The sequence below is a fragment of the Leuresthes tenuis genome, unplaced genomic scaffold (assembly GCF_036924035.1).
Source record: "Leuresthes tenuis unplaced genomic scaffold, fLeuTen1.0.hap1 SCAF_3, whole genome shotgun sequence".
In the NCBI taxonomy this organism is placed as follows: domain Eukaryota; kingdom Metazoa; phylum Chordata; class Actinopteri; order Atheriniformes; family Atherinopsidae; genus Leuresthes; species Leuresthes tenuis.
Window position 1 is genome coordinate 37,594,955 of NW_027325357.1, and position 20,441 is coordinate 37,615,395.

At 41.2% G+C, this 20,441-nt stretch overlaps 1 protein-coding gene across 1 annotated transcript in view; it reads left to right on the plus strand.

The window, feature by feature from the left end:
• The first annotated feature begins 2,134 nt into the window (after window positions 1-2,134).
• The window catches only part of nfasca (neurofascin homolog (chicken) a), a 162,616-nt gene continuing 144,309 nt past the window's right edge, over window positions 2,135-20,441 (plus strand). The window contains 1 exon segment of the mRNA XM_072382975.1: window positions 2,135-2,316. The gene's annotated coding sequence lies outside the window, so the exon portion shown is untranslated.

Here is a 20,441-nt window from a genome sequence, read left to right on the forward strand (position 1 = left end):
ACACTCTGAATTTGCAGATGTGTCTCCATATCTAAACATTAGACAGAATCACACGCTCTGAACTTTCTATGCAACCTTTTGTTTTGTAAAGCTCTTCCCCTTTTCTTATCTCTAAATAAAACCAGGCTGCTGCAGGGAGGGAGTCAGAGATTGCTGGAGGTTGCTTAGACACTTACACCTGTGGCTAAAGCAGCGATGGCTCTCCTCTTTTGCAAAAGCTGAACTTAATATTGATCTCTTGTGTGGTTCTTTCTGTTTAAGGTGGGACTTTGTTAATAAAGAACAAAATCCTATCAATTTACAACCAGATTAATTTACTAACCAATTCTGCATTTTACCACCTAAAAAATATAGCAAGGATTAGAGGCCTTCTATCTAAACCAGACCTGGAAAAACTTGTCCATGCTTTTATCTCGAGTAGACTAGACTACTGCAATGGACTTCATACCGGCCTTCCAAAGAAAACCTTCCAAAAATTGCAGCGTGTTCAAAATGCAGCTGCATGGGTACTCACAGAAACCAAAAAATACGACCACATAACACCAGTTCTCAGATCTTTCCACTGGCTCCCTCTGTGTGAGAGAGCTGAATTTAAAATTAATTTGCTCATCTACAAATCCCTAAATGGTTTGGGCCCAAAATACCTGCTAAATCTTCTTATTCCCTATCAACCATCAAGAACCCTTAGGTCACCTGGAAAGGGACTGCTAACGGTTTATAGTCCAAAGACAAAAAATGGTAAAGCATCATTCAGACACTGTGCTGCTTATTTCTGGAACTCCCTGAAACACTGAGATGTGCCCCAAATGTTGCTACTTTTTAATCAAGGCTCAAAACTTTGTTTTGTCAGGCCTTTGCAATGTGATGATGGGTGCCAATGGTTAGAGTTACAGATACTCTTGAGTGTTTATTATCTCCTTTTTATTTGTCTTATCCTTTTTTTCCCTTACCAAAGCATTTTATTAATTCTATCTTGCACTACTTCTGGTTCTGGCTGTTACAGAAGGTTTTATTGTCTTGCTTTTTACGTGTCTTTGCACGTTTTTATCTTTTTATCATTTCATCCTTTTATTCTGTTCTTTATTTTTCTGCTACGTAAAGCACATTGAGATACACTTGTGTATGAAATGCGCTATACAAATAAAATTGCCTTGTCTTGCCTTGCTAGTCGGAGAGCACATTTACCTTAATTTAACATTACCCTTTATAAAGTAGGCTTTGGAACATTTTGATGGCATGTGTTTATTTACTCCACAAAAACATAATGGCATGTTAAAATGAGGTTCCACAGGCTTTGAGAAGAAACGCTTGCTGTGTCATAGTGGATCAAAGACCCTAGGCCTTGCGCCACAGCCTCCCGACCCGTCACTCTGATTGGTTGACCCATTGATGATGTTCAGGCTCTGAGAGTTGGAACTGATCCTCTTTGTGGCTCAGTTTCTTCAGTCCAGCGTTGAACTGGACCAAGTTGTTAAAACAGTGGGATGAAAAGTGGCTGCTGCACATTCACAGTCTTTAGCTAACTCTGCTGGAACATTAGCCTCAGATATAGTTTATCCACTGGGCTCTTATATCCTCTTAGGCTGCTGCTGGATGGAAGATGCATGCTCCTCAGTACAGCTGACAGCAGAACATTTCCACCAGAAGCTGGCTTCATCCGTCCAGCAGGGTGGATGTGAGTGGGCGGGGCTTAGCAGAGGAGGTGAGGTCAATTTAAGGAGTGATTTACTTTAGAAATGAAAATCAGAAAAAAGGGGTCTATAAAAATCCCAGGGTTGTGTTTATGGGGAGTTTTACACCTGCTGGTGACGTCAGGAACAGGAAGAAGGGATTTTTTGTCACCTTTAGTTTTTAAATTGAACTGTTCTGAGAGGTAATTTGTTTTACATGAGTTTATATATTTTATAGTGGCCTTACTCAGCAGTATACAATCTTATATGGGGTTTGGATTGTAGGTTTGTGTTCTTTCAGAAAATGGTCAGAAGCAAAAACTACCGCCGTACGACCTAAATATCCGTCATAATAACGTTTTGGCCTGAAAAATATTTCTCCATGGCATGTCCTCCATCCCTTGCCAGACACTGTGAGCGTGTGCACGCCCCAGCGCTGTAGGGTTGCGCACCGCGCGGTCCAGATGAAAAACAGATGAGGAGGGGAGGAGTACAGAGAGAGAGCTGCAGCACACAGACAGGAAAGTCGGAGTCAGAGCTTCGGTTATACCGACAGCTCGGGGAGGAGGCAGATTGTTCTCTGATGTCGCTGCAGAGCTGACGGTGCCGGTAAAGCTGCGGCTGGAGAAGCGGCGGACCACCGCAGGTAAGCTGACACGTTGTCCTACTGACGCATCGGGTGGTGTCTGAGTTCTGGGCGACCTAGTCCAGGATGGTGAGGAGGTTAAAATGACAGCAGGACAGCATACTGCAGCTCCGGTCCTGTTCGAGGCTCGGAAAGCTGTTCCCACGTTTCTCTGCAGTGCCTTCCGGGAACCCGGTGCACACGGGCCCCCGCCTCTCTGCGCATCTTCTGGATGATGCTGCGGTTTTGAGAAATGTTGCTGCTCTGCGCAAATTACAAATATAGATTCCAAAGTCCGAGGAATGTACTGGGCCCTGCTTCTCCGCCTGCATCTGCAGAGGCCATGTACCATGTGTGAACAGAAGTGCCATTGCATAGGACAAGTGCACGAGGGCATTTAAAGGTCTGTCAAGTGGGGCTTGTTTGGTTAGGCCCCGGTCCTGCAGCCTGGGCTGCATAGTGAGTCAGGACTGAGCTTTAGCACAGGAAGTGGATCAGAGAGCATTTGAATGTGGGGAGGCAACTGAGAAAAACTCTTCCATCATGGTGGATTATATCGTCTTACTGAGTGGCGGACACGTTTTTTTTACAACACACTAAAAATGTTCTCTCCTGTACTGTACATGGAAGGACATGTCACGTTCCCCTGTGCTCCACAGTGACCTTGTTGTGTGTCATATGTTTGAATCGTCCACAGAGACTGTAATTCTTCACTGTAATTATCTGATAAAGCTTGTTGGCAATAAGTTAAAGGATGTCCAAACTTTTTATTGACTTGTAGTAACTGCTCATTGTAGTCATCCAGTCAATTTGGCTATATGGACTCCAAATGTGCTATCCCATCAATATTTCTAAAAAATCTCCAATACTTGTGATTATCTTTTCAGTTCTATCCTTTTATACAACCATGTATAACTGAGGATTGTATTACATTACTCTGTTTGGTGTATTGTTTTTCTTTGTGTAATTGAATGTGATGGCAGAGATCAGGGTTAATGGAGTGCAAGAGAGATCCTAATCATGTAGAAAAGAGAAGTCCAGATATTATGGCCAAGGTTGAGCAAACTGTTCGTGTTTGGCATATACACAGGGACCTATGCAGTGATGCTGGTGCTGGCCCACTCTTCTCTGGGCCTGCGTTCTCTACTCTGCTTCTTAATTCAGTTTTATACTGTCTGCATCTGCCAGTACTTGAGGGTCTGGCAGAGTTAATGTGGCAGAATTGTCATCTTTAAAGAATGTTCACGAGGTTCTGTTCAAATTCCTTTTTTTGTGTGTGTGCCTTTGGGGCTACGAGGGACAGCAAGAACACCTTCGACCTTTGGACTATCAGTCATAATGTCAGTCAGGTACTTTGATTGGCTGCAATCTGAAAGATTAACTTTGTTCAAGCAAGGTAAACACAGGGATGCAGTGTATCCACAGTTTGGCAGCACACAACATCACCCCTTTCAAACTAAATGTTAACAAAAACAAACACATACCTAAGAATCCTGCATACACTCTTGAAAACCCAAGCAGATGTTTAACAGATGTGTTGGCTGAAGTACTGAACACGTGTGTCCTGCTGTCCAAGCAGAGTAGAACACGAAGTTGATCTTGGCGTCCATGTGCATATCAGAGAAGAACAGCTTTTGGCCCATTTTTTCACTCATGAAATGAGTTAAAAAGGGGCCCATCAATAACTGAGGGGAACATTTACGCCTCTTAACTGTACGCATATATATGTGCTTTTCACTATCCAATGCACAGAAAGTATGCTAGCTCCCTCAGAGTTCTGATATATTACAACCTTCTGTAAAATACTTTTCATGTGATTTACTAAAAACTGTCATAATGGACAATGACAGGCCAGATCATACTTGGATTGCACTGTAATTCCCCCCTTTTTAAATGACTTGTTAGTAATGAATGGGGACACAGTGCAGTGTGACGCTGGTCGTGACTCTTTACTGAAGCCAAGAAAGGCCTTCTGCTAAAATCTGAGAAACAAACAAACAAAACCCCCCTTTCACCCTCAGGTGGGCCTTCTCCCTTTAAAGCTCGGGTCCTCTACCAGAGGCCAAGTGCTCCAATTAGCACTGGCACCACTGCTGCCTTAACTTCCCACATCTTTTCAACTTCCTTCTTCAGCTCTTGGTATTTTTCAAGCTTCTCGTGTTCCTTCTTCTTGATGTTGCTGTCGCTTGGAATTGCTACATCTATCCCTGCTGCCTTCTTCTTTGATTTGTCGATCACCATGATAGTCAGCCATCACCTGTTTATCAGTCTGGATCTGGAAGTCTCACAGGGTCTTAGCTCTGTCATTCTCCACTACCATTAGCACATAAAAAAAAAGATTAAGAATTTGGACATACAGGACTCTGTGGCAACCAGTTTCTCCTGTCAAATTGGCACTGATATTCCTATGGTGTTCTTATGTAGGGACTATGGCCTCTGTGTTTTGCAGTGACTGTGTAATTGTATAGATTGTATAGGTTCTCTTATAAGCTTATGTAAGGGTAGCCTAATGCCCATACCCAGCTATGAACGGAGGTGTATGTAAGCGTGTGTGAATGGATGTGTGTGTGTTTCAGTTCAATGACTAGAGCTGTATAATACTGTGTTATTCCTGTAATCGAGAGAAAGGCGCAGACACTACCCTGCTTTGAAGTTCATTTCACAGCAGGGTGCATTCGAAATTCAGAATGAATCATATAGCAGTCAACAGATAATTCTGTCACTTAATATAAGTGATTTAAGGCAACTTTGAAACAAAGCTTTAGGCTGACCTTGACTCAGTATGGAGATTAGCACGGACACATTGCTGGGTGTCTGCGTTTATTATCCATCATAAGAAAATCCCTTCGATTTTTTGTGAAAATGTATTTTCAAACTTTATCTTACAAATTGGTGCTAGGACTGTCAGTTGTCACATCAAAATAATGTCAAATAATGTTAATGATCACAACCATATGTTCACCAGGCATCACTTTGCTTTTGTTTAAGCAATAAGCTTAGATGGAAGACCAGACACAAGCACTGACCTTAGCTAAACTGATTGGTTAAGTGAGTCTCTATTCTACACTGTTCTTTAAAAAAAGTTTAAAAAACTTAAATTGCAAAGTCAGGAAAACAATCATTGTGAAAAACAGACTGTATGAGATTCAGAGCAACCACAGCATGTCCTGGAAAGGAATGGAATGTGTTTTTTCCACTATGAATTAAAGATGTTAAGGCAGTCAGAAAAGCTTCCAAGCTAACATGAGCTAGAGCCAAGCTTTGTTTCGTAATAAGCTCCCAATTTCCAGTAAGCTTGCTTCATCTCTTCATCTCTCTAAGCTATGGTTACATGGTTGGTAGGGTTTTGCTCAAAAATCGAGTGAGTATGTTGTGAGGAAAGATTGGTGCCACACACAAAAAGTGGGCCAAGCCTGTGTCAAAAGGTAGGCTAATATGTAGATGTAATGTGACCCTCTGGTGTCAGCTGGTTGAGGAATGTAAATGTGTAAATGTACTTTATTTATACAGCCCTTTACAACAATCTATTTCGGTGTACCAAAGTGCTTTTCAGCAGATGATAAATAAAGAAAAGAATAAGTAAAAAACAATTAAAAACAATGAAAGAACAGTAAAGGCAATAAAACAAAAAAATCTAATAAGATAACATAAAAGTGTCATCATACGACTGGGTATTAAAAGCCATCCTAAATAAGTAGTTTTTTAGCCTAGATTTAAAGAGGCCTAGGTCAGAAATAAGACGCATCTCGGCTCGGTCACCCCAGTGCTTGTATTTTGACCTCGACACTTCCAGCAAAAGTTGATTCGTTGACCTCAGAGCTCTGCCAGGATTACGGACAGTTAAAAGCTCTGATAAATACGATGGGGCCAGGCCGTTAAGAGCTTTAAAAACAAACATTAAAAGTTCAAAATCAATTCTATGAAGGACAGGAAGCCAATGAAGGAAGTTAAGAACAGGAGTGATATGCATACGTGTGTTAGTGTTGGTTAAAAGACGGGCAGCAGCATTTTGCACAAGTTGAAGGCGACTGAGAGAAGTCTGGGAGACTCCAACATAAAGTGCATTGCAGTAGTCTAACCTTGAACTTATTAGGGCATGGATGGCTTTCTCAAGGTCGTGACGGCTTAAAAACTTTTTAACTTTGGCCAGGAGACGCAACTGGAAAAAACTAGTCCTGACAACATTGTTAATTTGTTTGTCAAACCTCAGCTGACTGTCAAAGATTTCTGACGGTTGAACTGAGCTTTGAAGTCAAGGTGCTAAAGTCAGCAGTCACAGTATCCCCAAACACAATACATTCAGTTTTGTCATCATTTAAATGTAGAAAATTTTGGCCAACCACTGCTTGATGTCAGCAATACAATCAAACAAAGAACATTTTGCACTGTTACTATATGGCTTCACTGGCAGATAGATTTGTAAATCGTCTGCATAACAGTGAAAAGAAAGGTTGTGCCTGGCTATAAATGACCCAAGGGGTAACATGTATAATGAGAAGAGGATAGGGCCAAGAATAGATCCTTGTGGGACTCCACAGGAGAGAGGAGCAATGGAAGAGGACAGGTCACCAACCATAACGGAGAAGGTTCTACTGGATAAGTAAGATGTAAACCACTTCAATGCAGTGCCGTGGATGCCAACATAATTACTTAGACGTAATAGGAGGACTGCATGGTCCACCGTGTCAAAGGTTGCTGTGAGATCAAGCAGCACTGAGGCAACAGGGCACTTGGCATCCACAGACAGAGCAATATTGGAAATTCTCAAGAACAGAGTTATCCTCAAGAAAGGACTGTATTTGTATCAAACCAACTTTTTCTAAAATCTTAGAAAGAAAGGGCAGATTGGAAACAGGTCTAAAATTTGATAACACTGAGGGGTCAAGATTTGGCCTTTTAAGAAGGGGCCTGACCACAGCATGTTTAAAGGCTGCTGGGACAGTTCCTAATCTAAGGCAGGAGTTAATAAAAACCAGGAGACTGGATCCCACAGTATTAAAAACCATTTTCAACACTTTGGCAGGGACAATATCCAATAGGCAATTTGAAGGTTTCAGAGATTTCACTACGTCACAGAGAGAAAGGGAAACCAGCTTAAACTGATCAAACACAGCAGAATGAGGTGGGGCAGCAGGCAGATCCTTATTTGTACTCAAAATGACATTAGGGTCTGTTCTGACAGAATCAACTTTGTCAACAAAATAAAGAAGAAAATTCTCACAAGTGGCTATCGATACATCAGTCACAGCAGAAATGCACAGGTTAACATCAGCGTTAATTGTATCGAATAACACCTTAGGACAATGACTGCTGCTAGATATAATATTAGAGAGGTACTGAGATTTTGCTTCATGTACGGCTCTCTGATAATCAGTGAGACAGTCCCTTAACATTTCCAGAGACACATGCAGTTTGTCCTTCTTCATTCTGCGTCCAGCCTACCCGCAATGTTGCCTGATAGCGCAAATTCAATTAAATTTTTTTTTATTTATATAGCGCCAGATTACAACAATTGTCATCTCAAGGCACTTAAGTAATATAGTCCAATTCAAGCCAATTGGAATTCAATTCATTGTAATCATAATCCAATGAAATCCAATTAATTAATTTCAAAATAATCCAATTAATTCATGTAGAGCCAATTCAAAAAACAATATCCTAGCTAAGGAAACCAACAGATTGCACCGAAACTTGTCTTCAGTCCAATCTCCCGTCCTGAGCGTGCCTGTGGCGACTGTGGAAAGGAACGACTCCCTTTTAACAGGAAGAAACCTCTGGCAGAACCAGACTCAGGAAGGGTGGCCATCTGCCTCGACCAGCTGGGGTTTGAGAAGACAGAAAAGAGTGAAAAGAGGAGGGAAAAACACCATAACGCCATTCAAAGGATACCTGTTGGAACAGGGAAACACAAGTATTTACATGTTAAAGTTTGATACTTTAAGATAGAGTATTTTGATGTGAAAAGCGAGCATAAGTGGAAAAAAATATAAATAGCCCTAATCTGTTAATAATTCTGGATAAGCCTCTTTTTGAAAATCCACTTGTGATCTCACACCAATGTAGTTCCAGTGTTTGGCCAGTAGATGTCAGTGTTACAACACATAAATTGTCCTCTTCAACTCTCATAGAAACATTCGGCATATACTCTCTTCCTCACTAGTGCGTTCTACAGCCAGAAGGTTTTGTGCAGAGATAGTGCATAAGTAGTGCTGTGTGAATGTGACCTGTAAGGCTGTTTAACAAGAAAAACCTTTGCTGAGATGACTGCATGTGGTTGTAGATGAGCAAATACCTGCCCACACAATCTCATTTAACCCACCAGATTTTCTTGTGTGGCTGAAATGTTGGTAATGTTTTCCTAATTAAACATGTTCAGATGAAACTGGATTCCTTTCATTTGGCTAAAGAAAGTCAGATTCAATCAACCAGATTCACACTGCCATTCATTTCCTCAGGCCTCAAACACTGCAGCTATAAGCTCCAGGTGACATAAATACAAGTAGCTGCAAGCAGTCTACATAACTACCAACTCAATCAAAAGAGGACTGAGGCCTATCCCACTGCACTTAAAAGGTAAAAAAAGAATTGGTAGGTTTCACAGGTTGTGATTTTTACAGTTCAGGTCGGTGGTCTCATCTGCTATAGCTGTGGGCATGAGCCAAAACAAGATTATCCGCTAAAATATTGTGTGTATAGCTCACCATACCAGGAATCACTCTGTGAACAGATGGACGAGAGGGTTGAGTTTTCATGCATGTGAAAACTTTCTCTTGCCATTACAGCACCATTTCCATGCGACATACAGTGTGTGTGTAAAAGCCCTGACGTGTTATAATTCATTCTGTGCTCCCAGTGCTCAGCTGCATTTAATGCAGTCTGTGTGTGATGTCTTTTTTCTACCATTCTAATAATTCTGATGTCACTACTTTGCACAAAACGGCACTTTTTGATGATGTGATTTTTATTTAAGATAAATTGATTTGCCCCTCCTTAAAAGACTGATGGATTGATTGTAAGGCTGGCTCTAAGACAAGTTAGTTTGCTTTATGTTTATCTTTTGTCTTCTGTATACAGAAGATTGATTAAATTGACAGATATTCATGTGACTTACCTGTTGTGACGTGTGTCCCATAGCATCCCAACTGTGTCCTTCAGTTGAAGACCTTTTTTCTTTCCATTGTCTCATTGGTGTGTGGCCCCTTTCAGGTTACCTGTGCCTTTGTAAGTGTTTTGCTTTACAGCAGCTTTCTATTTTTAGATGCCTCTCAGAAATGTTTCTTTAGAGGGCAGGCAAAGGCAGAGAGACAGGAATAGAAACAAAAGGAGTCTCAGGGCTTTATGAGAAATTTGTAAATCCGATAGAAGTGGTTGTCACTTTTCCCTGTCACAACTTGAAGGTGGGAACCTCTGTTTGAATTAACATGACATGACCCTGTAAAGACTCTTTTCAACTTTTCTTTATTCCAACTGGTTTTGGCAGTGTGTAGAAAAGTGAACAAAGTTGAATTTACTTCAGAAACCTTGTGGATACTTCGTTTAAATTATTTTTCTCTCTGTGCACATAAGATATTAAAGATAGCTCTTTTCACCTGGGTTACTGTCGGGGTGATTTCTCTCCCTTCTACATAAGTGTATTAGAGGAGAATTTACCTCACAGCAGTCTGGCAGGCTGCCATGTGAAGAGGATCAACAGAGGATGGGGAGAACAAAGGAAAGGAGGGAGGGAACTATCAGGTGTCCACCAAGATTGCAGCAAAACTTATAAACATGGAAGGAAATGTACGTGCTACTGATACAGTTGGAAGCACAGTAGTTAAAAATGATGTTAAATGTGTGACTGTGACACACTACAACAGATATTCAGTTTGCAGTAACCTACCGATGTGCTCATTTCTTACTGGTCACACCTGAGAGCTTCACTATCTTTACATAGTCCCATCCCACATGGTTAAGATATTACAAAGATCTTGGAGATGTATTTCAACTGCTGTATCACAGAGCAACATCCTGCAACCTTTTTGCATGTTTCAGCAATATTTAAGTTACTATTCAAGAAAATTTCCAAAACAAAGAGTGAATGCGATCCCTGTGTCAATTCACTTCCATGATGCAAACTATGCCCGGGAAACCATTTAATAGAACCACAGACTTCCTGCTGTGTTATAGAGACGTGTCTGAACTCAGAATGATACTGATGTTTAATTATTCAGAAATGACAGAATAGAGAATGAGCCAAATTAAAACACATGACCTGAGGCCTGGATAAAAAAGGAGGCTTCATTTTTAACAAGAGGGCGGTCTGAAAAACAAATCTTTCAAGAAAAACACAGAACGGCTTATTCCAGACTGGCAGCAGTGCAACAGAGGAGCAGCACAGCCAGGCGACTGGATACGAAGGCAAACTCTGTGCCTCCGTATTAGCTGAGCGATGACCAGCATGATCTGAGGGGGAGACTGAAGATACAAACACAATGACATTTTTGTTTAAAATTAGATGCAGGTTTCCAGCTGCTGCAGAGAGACTCGGGATGTAAAAGCCAGCAGATGGTGTTTTTTGTGCCATAAAAAGCCTGCATGGGTGAACATAAACTCAGTCCATCCTGTTTTATCATCTTTGATTGTCCTTTACGTGAATACTGCTGGTGCAGCTGTGTTCAAACAAAGTAAGCATCATTAACGTTTTATCTTTTTAACTATTGTGTTTGACCAACTCCGGTAAATACAATCACATTCAAGATCAAGATTGAAATGAACAGTTGCATAGATGTGAGATTGACAATTTAAGAATAAACTCTGCCCACTGCAGTGACCCTGCAGGGCTTTCTCAGTGCCCTCTAATAGCTGTCACCGCTTCATTGATCACAGTTAACCCATCAATCAATAACACTGTTGCAAGGCTGTCACCTGATATGACACCTGAGAGGGCAGTGGAAGGGCAGGTACTATCACACAAACAGTAGATGCCATACACAACTCCCAAGTCCTCTGGGTTGAAGTGAGAGAAACCTGATTACTGTGACCTGGTGGCTGGTTAGAGTCCATACAGAAGGAGTTTGTATCGATTTTCATCTCTCTGTTCTCTACAGTAGCAGTGCGACAGCACCAGTCACATTTCAGATGGTGAAAACTAACAGAGTTTTTAGTTTTATATATTGGACAAAGATTTCTCAGTCCTTCCAACACACCTGCCGTTTGCCTATGCTCAGAATGTTTTAAAAACATTTTTATGCCTCTCAATTGTTCATAAAATTAGCCATCAGGAAAATTTGCTTTGTTGGACTGCTGACCATCTGAGGTTGGGGTCAGAAGCACTACGTCACATACATTAGCAGGGAGCGTTAATGATCACTGAGGGGAAATGGTCAGAGGTTATCCAGTTTTCCATTAGGGAGACGTGTTAATGTGGAACAGCCATGTGTGTGTTTGCGTGTGAGCATGCCATCCTCTATGAAACCTTTTTTCCCTGAAGAGAAACAGCCCATCATTGCTAATTAGATATTCTCTGTGACTGAATACCCCCTTTTGTCACACACACTCACCCACCAACAGATTTGTTTGGTGGTCCTTGTGGGGGTTACTTATTATTGTCTTTCATTCTGTAAACATTAACCTTAACCATCTCAGGTGAATCATCACATTTATGTTAGGACCAAGTCTTAACCCTGAACAATAGGTGTCTACACACACATGCACACAAACAAGAGGCTGGTCCTGGCACTTGCTATGTTTTTTTCTCTTGTGTATGAAATGTTTGTGTCATGCCCATCCTAAATAATGTACAAAGCACATTTCTACTTGTGTACACAGAGAGTGTAGCTGGCTCCATATTTAAGATTTGTTTTGCATTTTATGAATATAATGTAGCTGGTCAGTGAAAACTCAGCTCCTTTGGACTTGTGTCTGTTAACTTAAATTTTTCTTGTTTCATTTGGTTTGAACCTTTTTTTAAGTTTTGTTCCATTTTAGAAAACCTTTCTGATTATATCTGGTACTGGGGTTTGGGTTTGCTGTCATACAAACCTCACGGATACAAAGTGCAGAAGAACGATGTTCCACCACTTATTCATGATTTGAGTTACTCAGTTGGCATTCAAATGCAGCATTTTAGGATGTTAAAAAAAAATCAGTCATCACTAAAGTGTTCTAAAGCTTCTGTTTTTGCTCTCTCACTTTTTGTGACCAGTGTAAACTAAAAGTGCAGTTATACGCTAAAGTCCCCAAGTCATGCCGTCACTTTGAGTTAGCTTTTAAAGTAATCAGTATATTAATATAATTTACGACCAAAAGAAACAAAAATTTGTCACAATCCCAGACTGATACAACTTTTAGCTGCTTCAGCCCAACAGGTTCTGTTGGTTGCTGGTTGGCTTGGCAGTTAGTTTGTCAGTGTGCCATGTAGTTTAACTGTAGTCACTGACTGAAAACAGAGCATATGAAAATGGACTAGTGCATGTTAGAGGAAGTAATTTGGCACACTCGATAAATTGGTAGAAACTTCATATGAACAGGTCACTCCCAGAGAATGCCATGCTACTGCCAAGACCACAATGTTCATTTCTATTCTTTCTCCATGAGTCAGTTTGCATGTGGGACTAATAAATGTTAAAAACATTTCAATAAAAATGTATCGTATTGAAATTTGACATCAGACATCAAGGGGTTATAATTGCCTGCTTGGACTCAACATATTACGCTGTCTCTGGCCACCCACCCTCCATTACTCGCTTCAGTGTGGAGACTCCTGGTGCGTTCCTGTAACTCTCATTGTTTCCCTCATCTTCTACATTTTTACTAGCTTTACCTACCATCGGTCGGGATGTGACAGCTTACGTTGGCAGACTTGCTCCCCGTGGTAAAACCATCGTCCCAGGCTTCACTATCCACTAGATGACCACACCCCTGGCAGCCTGCTCTGAGGGCTCAACACACCTGACCTATGTGTATGCATGGAGGCTGGGTGCCCGTCCAATGACTATCTATTGAAACCCTAACCTCAAAGCGGTTCCAATTTTTTTTTCTTCTCCTGGCTGTATATTGCCTCCAGGAGTGCAGGGGGTTTAGAATCCATTGCCCTCTATGTCTTAAAAACGATTTAGGTCTCATGGTGAGGCCGGCTTCCCTTTTGTTCCATGGCCTGCCTGCAGTTCAAACTTTTCACCAACTGAAAACATTTGGAGCATCATGAAACACAAAATACAGCAAAGAAGACACAGGACTGAGCAGCTGAACTCCTACACAGACAAGAATGGGACAACATTCCTCTTCCAAATGTCCAGCAATTGGTCTCATCAGTTCCAGATATTTACAGATGTTATTAAAAGAAGAGGGGATGCTACACAGTGGGAAACATGACTTGTCTCAACTTTTTTGAGATGCGTTGCTGCCATTAAATTCAAGATGAGTTCATATTTTTTTCGTAATAGCAAAACGTCCGTCTTTCAACATTTCATATGTCCTTTGTTTTCTGTTGGGAATAAAGTATTTATTCATGAGATTTCTGTTTTTTTTTTAACTTTCTGCTGAACACCACAACATTTTTGGAATTGGGGTTGTAGTTTTAAACGTCTTGTTTTGGTTTGACAATCACAATCATTTGTTGTTCTTCAGTGTCACATTATGTACTTACTGAACACAATGAACAATATTCAGACAGCATAAATTGGTTACAACATGACTTAAAGTTGAGGTGATGCTTGAATGTCATTTGTTTACTGCAGTATTTACACAAACTTCCTCACAATTAGTTATTTGGAGCTTATTTTTATTGTTGTTGGAGATATTTGTTCCTGCAATGAATTAATATTAACAGCATGACATTTCAGTCCCATGAGGAGTTAAAGTGCTGTTCTACACCAACACTAGTGGCTTTTGTTTGTGCTCTTTCTTTAATGCTAACAAAATGTCAGTGTCTATATTCAATGAAAGTACTGTTCCATATATTAACGTCATGTTCACTGTAGCTTGACCTATAAACACTGCACTGATACGCCACAGTACACATACAAAATACTCACAATGCACATATACATGCATAATGCAAAGATACACACTACAATGTCTACAATACATCTGATCTCCAAGTCTCTCTGTGGTCCCTTCTCATCAGCACAGCCATTTGAAATAACTGTATAATATAAGTAGGCAGTGAGTGCATTGTATGTATGTGTATCCAGCTGACACAGACAGTGTGATAGGCTCCATTTGTAACAATGGCAGAGGGGCAAGAGTTTTTTTCCGACACTTGCAGATTTTCTAAAAGTTTTACCGTCAACTCCACATCAATCAAATTTGAGCTCAGTTTTATTATATATGATTCAAAGTGCTTCTGAAAGAAGAAAATAGATGCAGACACTGCTTGTTATCAGTAGGATGATGCTTTTATTTCTTCACCAGCTTCTGAAGCATGCAGACCAACATCCAGGCATCCATTTAGCTGTTAGACTGTAGAAATATTATGTTCAGTATATACAGTATATACATCCATCCACTCATTATCTTCTGTTTATTATCTGGGAGCTCTGGAGGCGTTCCTAGGCCAGATGGGATATGTTATGAGGCGACCTGGAGGTTCATTTCAATGCGGAGGAGCATTGACCCGAAACTCCCTCCGAATAGTCGAGCTCCACACCTCATCTCCTGAAGGAAAACTTACTTGAGCTGCCTTTGTGACCTCTTTCTTTTGGTCATGACCCAGATCTTGTGACCATAGGTGAGGATTTGGACAAAGATGGACCAGTAAATGAGACTTTCGACCCAGCTCCCTCTTCACAATAACAAACTGGCACAAGACCCTTATTACTGCTGACAAAGCTCCAATCCATCTGTCCATCTCTCGTTCCAGCTTGCTATCACTTGTAATTAGGATCTCAAGATACTTAAACTTCTCCCCCCGAGGGAAAGACTCATATCTAACCTGGAAGGAGCACTCCACCTTTTTCCATGGCCTCAGATTTGGATAAGCTGACTCTCATCCTGAGAGTGCATGCTGAAGGTTGAAGAGATGTAACCCTGAGGTTTCTAACTACACCTTGTGACCCTGTCCATAAAAATTACAAACAGGATCGATTGCAAGGGGCTGCCCTGACGGAGTCCAACACGCATTGTAAACAAGCTTGACTCTGTGCCAGGAACGCAGAAACAGCTCTTGCTTTGGTTATACAGGGACCAAATTGCCTTTAAAAGTGACTCTGCTACCCCATAATCCTGCAGCACCATCCACAGAATCCCAAGGAGAATACAATCGTAAGCTTTCTGCACGTCCACAAATACATGTAGACTGGATGGTCAAACTCCCATGATCCCCTCAGTAACTCTGTGAGGGTAAAGCTCTGGTTCACTGTTCCACGACCTGGAAAAAACCACATTGCTTTTCCTGAATCTAAGTTCGACAGTCTGTCCAAGCTTCCTCTCCAAAACCGTGGAGTAAACTTTCCCAGGGAAGCTGAGTGGTGTGATCCACCTTATTGGAACACACTCTCCAATCCCCTTTCTTAAAATGGGAACCATCACATAGGTCTGCCACTGCATAGGTATTGTCCCAGACCTCCATGCGACACTGAAGATGCATGTCAGCCAATACAGCCCCACAATGTTCAGAGCCTTCAGCATCTCAAACTGAAACTCATCTATCCCTGGCACCTTACCGTTGGGAAGCTTTTTAACTAACTTAGTAACCTTAGCCAAAATGATGGGCGAGCCCTCCACTAAGTTCCAAGACTATGCCTCCTCAATGGAGGGCATGCTGGCCAGATTGAGGAGATCCTCAAAGTGCTCCTTCCACCACATAGCGATATCCTTGGTTTGGGTCATCAGTTTTCCACCCAGGCCAAGCACAACCTGGGATGGACCCTGCTTTACCTTTCTAACTTGCCGAATGGTTTGCCAGGACATCCTTGCAGTATATAATTGTATAACGCCACTGTCCCAATTTTGGGGGTCACAGCCCCGATTGCTCAAATTATCACTGGTGCCACTTCCCACATCTTTTCAAATTCCTCCTTCAGCTCTTGGTAATTTCCCGAGATTCTTGTGTTTTTTCTACTTGATAATTTGCTGTCACTTGGAATTGCTACATCTATCACTGCTGCCTTCTTCTGTAGTTTGTTGGTTAGCCATCACCTGTTTATCAGTCTGGATCTGGATGTCCCACAGGGTCTTAGCTCTGTCATTCTCCACAACCTTTGGAGGTATCTCCCACTTTGACTTTAGGACCAATCCATTGTGCACTATTCTCACCACTTGGTTATTTATTTATTCTTTTTTTTTTCTTTATCTCATTTATCAACATAGGTGAAATCATTCAAAGAAGTGGCAACTTCCAGAGGTTATGAACACTTCTGGAACCACAAGCTTCTCCCACCTCCCCAGGTCTTTTGTGGGAAAGGGAGAATGGTGTCTTTACTGTCCAGGCACAGATCACAGTCCGTTCACTATCTTGTGGTAGTCTGTCTGTCTCCGTCCTCAAAAAGCTTCTGGTTTCCTTTCTGCAGCCCAGCAGATGGGAAACATTGCCCAACACCCCACCGACTGCTCTGTGGGGAGCAGCCTTTTGATACTTGCACTGCCCCTCCAATCTACATCCCCTCCCATCACCTCGGGGCTCACTCGTCATTGTTTCAGCATAAAAGTGGGTTAAGAATGACAGCAGCGTTGGACAGAAGGGACAGAGGGATGAGAGGGAAGGGGGCAGTGTGCAAAAGACACAGACAAATACTCAAAAGACAAAGAGAGAGAGAGAAAGAGAGAGAATAACCAAATTATGAAGGTGTTAGGAGGTGAATCCAACACAGAGAGATGATGATGGGGTGTTAAAAAGAAACACGTTGGGGGAGGGATGAGATAAATTGGTCAACAGTGAAAGAGGGGGAGATGTCAAGAAATCTTTGAACAGACATCGGGAAGAGGTTTGTGTTGACTCCTGTTAATTTTCTACAATCTATATTACAGCTGTATGAAAGTATAGATCCATATATGGTCTAATTACTTTGTTCCATAGAAGAGCGTGTCTGTTATTTCACTAAAAGGAGCACAGAATTAAATGAGACAACGTGAGATTAAATATTATCAAAGAAGTCCAGTTACATTTGTGAGTCTGATGCCAAAGACAGCAAAACATCCCACACTATATAATATGATATAGAGCCATTTTTCAGCCCTGGAGTCATCACTCTGATAGTAATTGTTTATTTCCTGTCATGCTCATTGAGCAGTGAAGTTCCTTGTTCAAATCGGGTGTTGGCTGAGGCTTGTCTGTCTGTGTGGACTTGCATGTATGAGATTGTTAGATCATCTGGTAGAATCTTGTGTCTATTTGGGGCAATATTTGCCATATTGTTGACAGGGAAAACAAATCCATCCATGTATTTTCTAAACTCACTTAATCCAATATTGGATCCCCCTTTATTTTTGGATAAGAGCTCAAACGTAGTCCAGGCCACAGATTCTGGAAAAGAGCACACCTCAAATGGAGTTCACACACACATTGACACTTGAAAAGCTTGCAACTTTGTCTGACTTTCCATGTGATTTTGACATTTTTAGGGAGACAAACAAATGTTGAATACTTTACAGTACTTTTATTGTTAGCTATGATGCTCATGAAGATGCCCTCACATACATTGACCTCTGAATCCTCATTAACTCTCCATATGTTTTTTAAGCTGAATGCCTTTTCACTAGAGACTTAAATTTTAGGCTTGATTTCACCTTCATTTTCACCATTCTGAGAGTGTGTGTGTATGAGCCTATTTCTTAATATCAGACTGTATGATACAACTAAAGCAACCAAATCACATGTCTGTCTGATACAATTTGAGGTTGAAATTGCCCATCATAAGACTCAGTGGTATTTCTGGTAAATGTTTGGTAATTTGTCTTTGTGAGTCTGCTTTGCAGCCACCCCTCCTTTGATGTCAAGGGTTTTTTTAAAAAATGGCTTTCTGCTTCGCTGGGGGTATTCAGACCATTGTGTCCTTTGCAAAAGGCAGTTCAAATGTGGACTTAATGAGAAACTGTTAGAAGCTGCTCACTGGAAGCATTAACAATTCTCTGTCTTAAAAAGAGTGGCCAAGAGAGCTGCAACAAAAAGCATGCATACAGACAGCTGCGCTGCTAATTAAGAAATTACAACACCTGTGCCACAGATATATGCATTACATGCAGTGACTACATGGACATCTGTTTGCATGTAAGGCCTACAGCACCCCTTCTATTAGTTCAGCGTTCACACACCAATAAGTTATTCTTGGTATCTTGCCCAATGACGCCACTAACTCTCCAATTACTGGACAACCCTCTCTGTCTCCTTAGGCACAGATGCCCCTGTTTACATGTCCAAAAATCTCAACTTCCAAAGAGTTAATCTTTGCTTTCTGTGAGAGCAAATGTGGCAAAACTGTCTTATTTTTACATAATTGGAAAACTTATGGACTTTATAATAAATGTGGAGCCAGTGCCCTGTTGTAATAACTGCTATTGGATCAATTTAACCAAGACTGTACTGTTCCCAAGGTAGTAATAAGAACCAAGCTCAACATGGAGGCTAAATAGTCACTCTATGATTAATCAAGGCCTTAATCCCAATTTAAGCTTTATGCGTAATTACTGAAGTGCCTGGTTGACAGTATAAAGAGACCATTGAGCTAATGTGAAGTGGAGCGAATTCATGCACCCAGCAGCTGATTTGATGACTAAGCTGTTAGTCAGATCCATCAGTGGTGAGGTTTTGTCAGTCATAGGGGACTGTAGTGTGTGTATGCATGTGTGTGACTGCTCCAATGAATGTTCATGGTGTTATTTTGTATTCACGTGCACAGGGAGTGTATTAATGCAGTGCATGACAGACGTTCCACCCAGCCTCAGGCAGTAAGCTGTAATGACAATCTGTCTGAGTGGACTAAGGGTTACGTGTTTGAATTCATAATCTTTCTCACGTCATTTCATCTCTATCCTTACTTTGCGGTATTTGCATTATAACTAGTTGTTTTTGTTTTTGTTTTTTTGATCTATCACTGCACTTTTAACTTTCTGACTGCATGTAATGTGTCAGCTAAGACCTGACTGCTATCGCAGATCAGTTTCAACAGGACACAGGTTCAACAGCGGGCAGTCTCATTAACACATTATCTGCACTGCAGTTTTCCCTTTGATTCAATTCAGTTTTATTTATAGCGTCAAATCAGAACAAATGTCATCACAAGCAAAGATACTGTCCAATTCAAGGCAGTTAGAAACCAATAAGTTATGATATATTCATGATCCAGTCAAGTCAAAATCATTTAAATCCAAATTAGTCTAGTTCAAACAATGCCTGCCAAATAAAGTAGCCCAGCTAAGGAAAGCAACATATTGCATCGAAATTTTCTTCAGTCCAGTCTCCCGTCCTGAGTGTGCACGAGGCGACAGTGGAGAGGAAAACTCCTTTTCAACAATTTTTGCACATTTTGCCACACGATGCCGTGCACGAGGGAGTACAACCCTCTGGAACTCCATGATGTGCCCTGGCGTGTGAGGATGACATCATCATTTTGTGTGTGAGTAAAGTTTAGGTAGCTGTCTTCTGTTGTATACACAGGGCTCTGAGTTTTCTAAATTTGCTCATGGCATTCTTTCTGACTGCATTTAATGTGTCTTGTGTAGCCAAGTAATGTAAACTCAAAGGTTTTTAGAGAAATGGTTAGATGAGACAGTGTTAGGAAAATACTGTTTTTTGTTCAGTCAGAAACGTGGACTGCATGAACCACAAGTTTGACTTCAATGCTTTGGCTGCTCTTCCTGGTGTCACCCAGGCAGTCTGGGGTCCTGGCTTTACGAGGCCTGCTGAGGAGTTTCTGGATTTCATTTGTTGAATAAAAGTATGGAAAGAGAAAGATGTGAGACTGAAGCAAATTTTTTTTCTATTTTTACCTCATAGGTTACTCTTTTGTATCAGTGGTCATCACCCACCAATTATCCCTCGAACCTTGTTATCTCAATGTATAGTCTTAGGCTATCCCTGGCCTTCCACTACTTTAATTGGACAAGGTGCTGACCCCACTGGGGATGGACAGCCAGTCATCTCAAAGGTTATATTCCTAAGCAAAGTGGATATATATGACGTCTTCGGTTGTATGATGATTGGAATGTTAAATAAACAGATTGAACCGGAA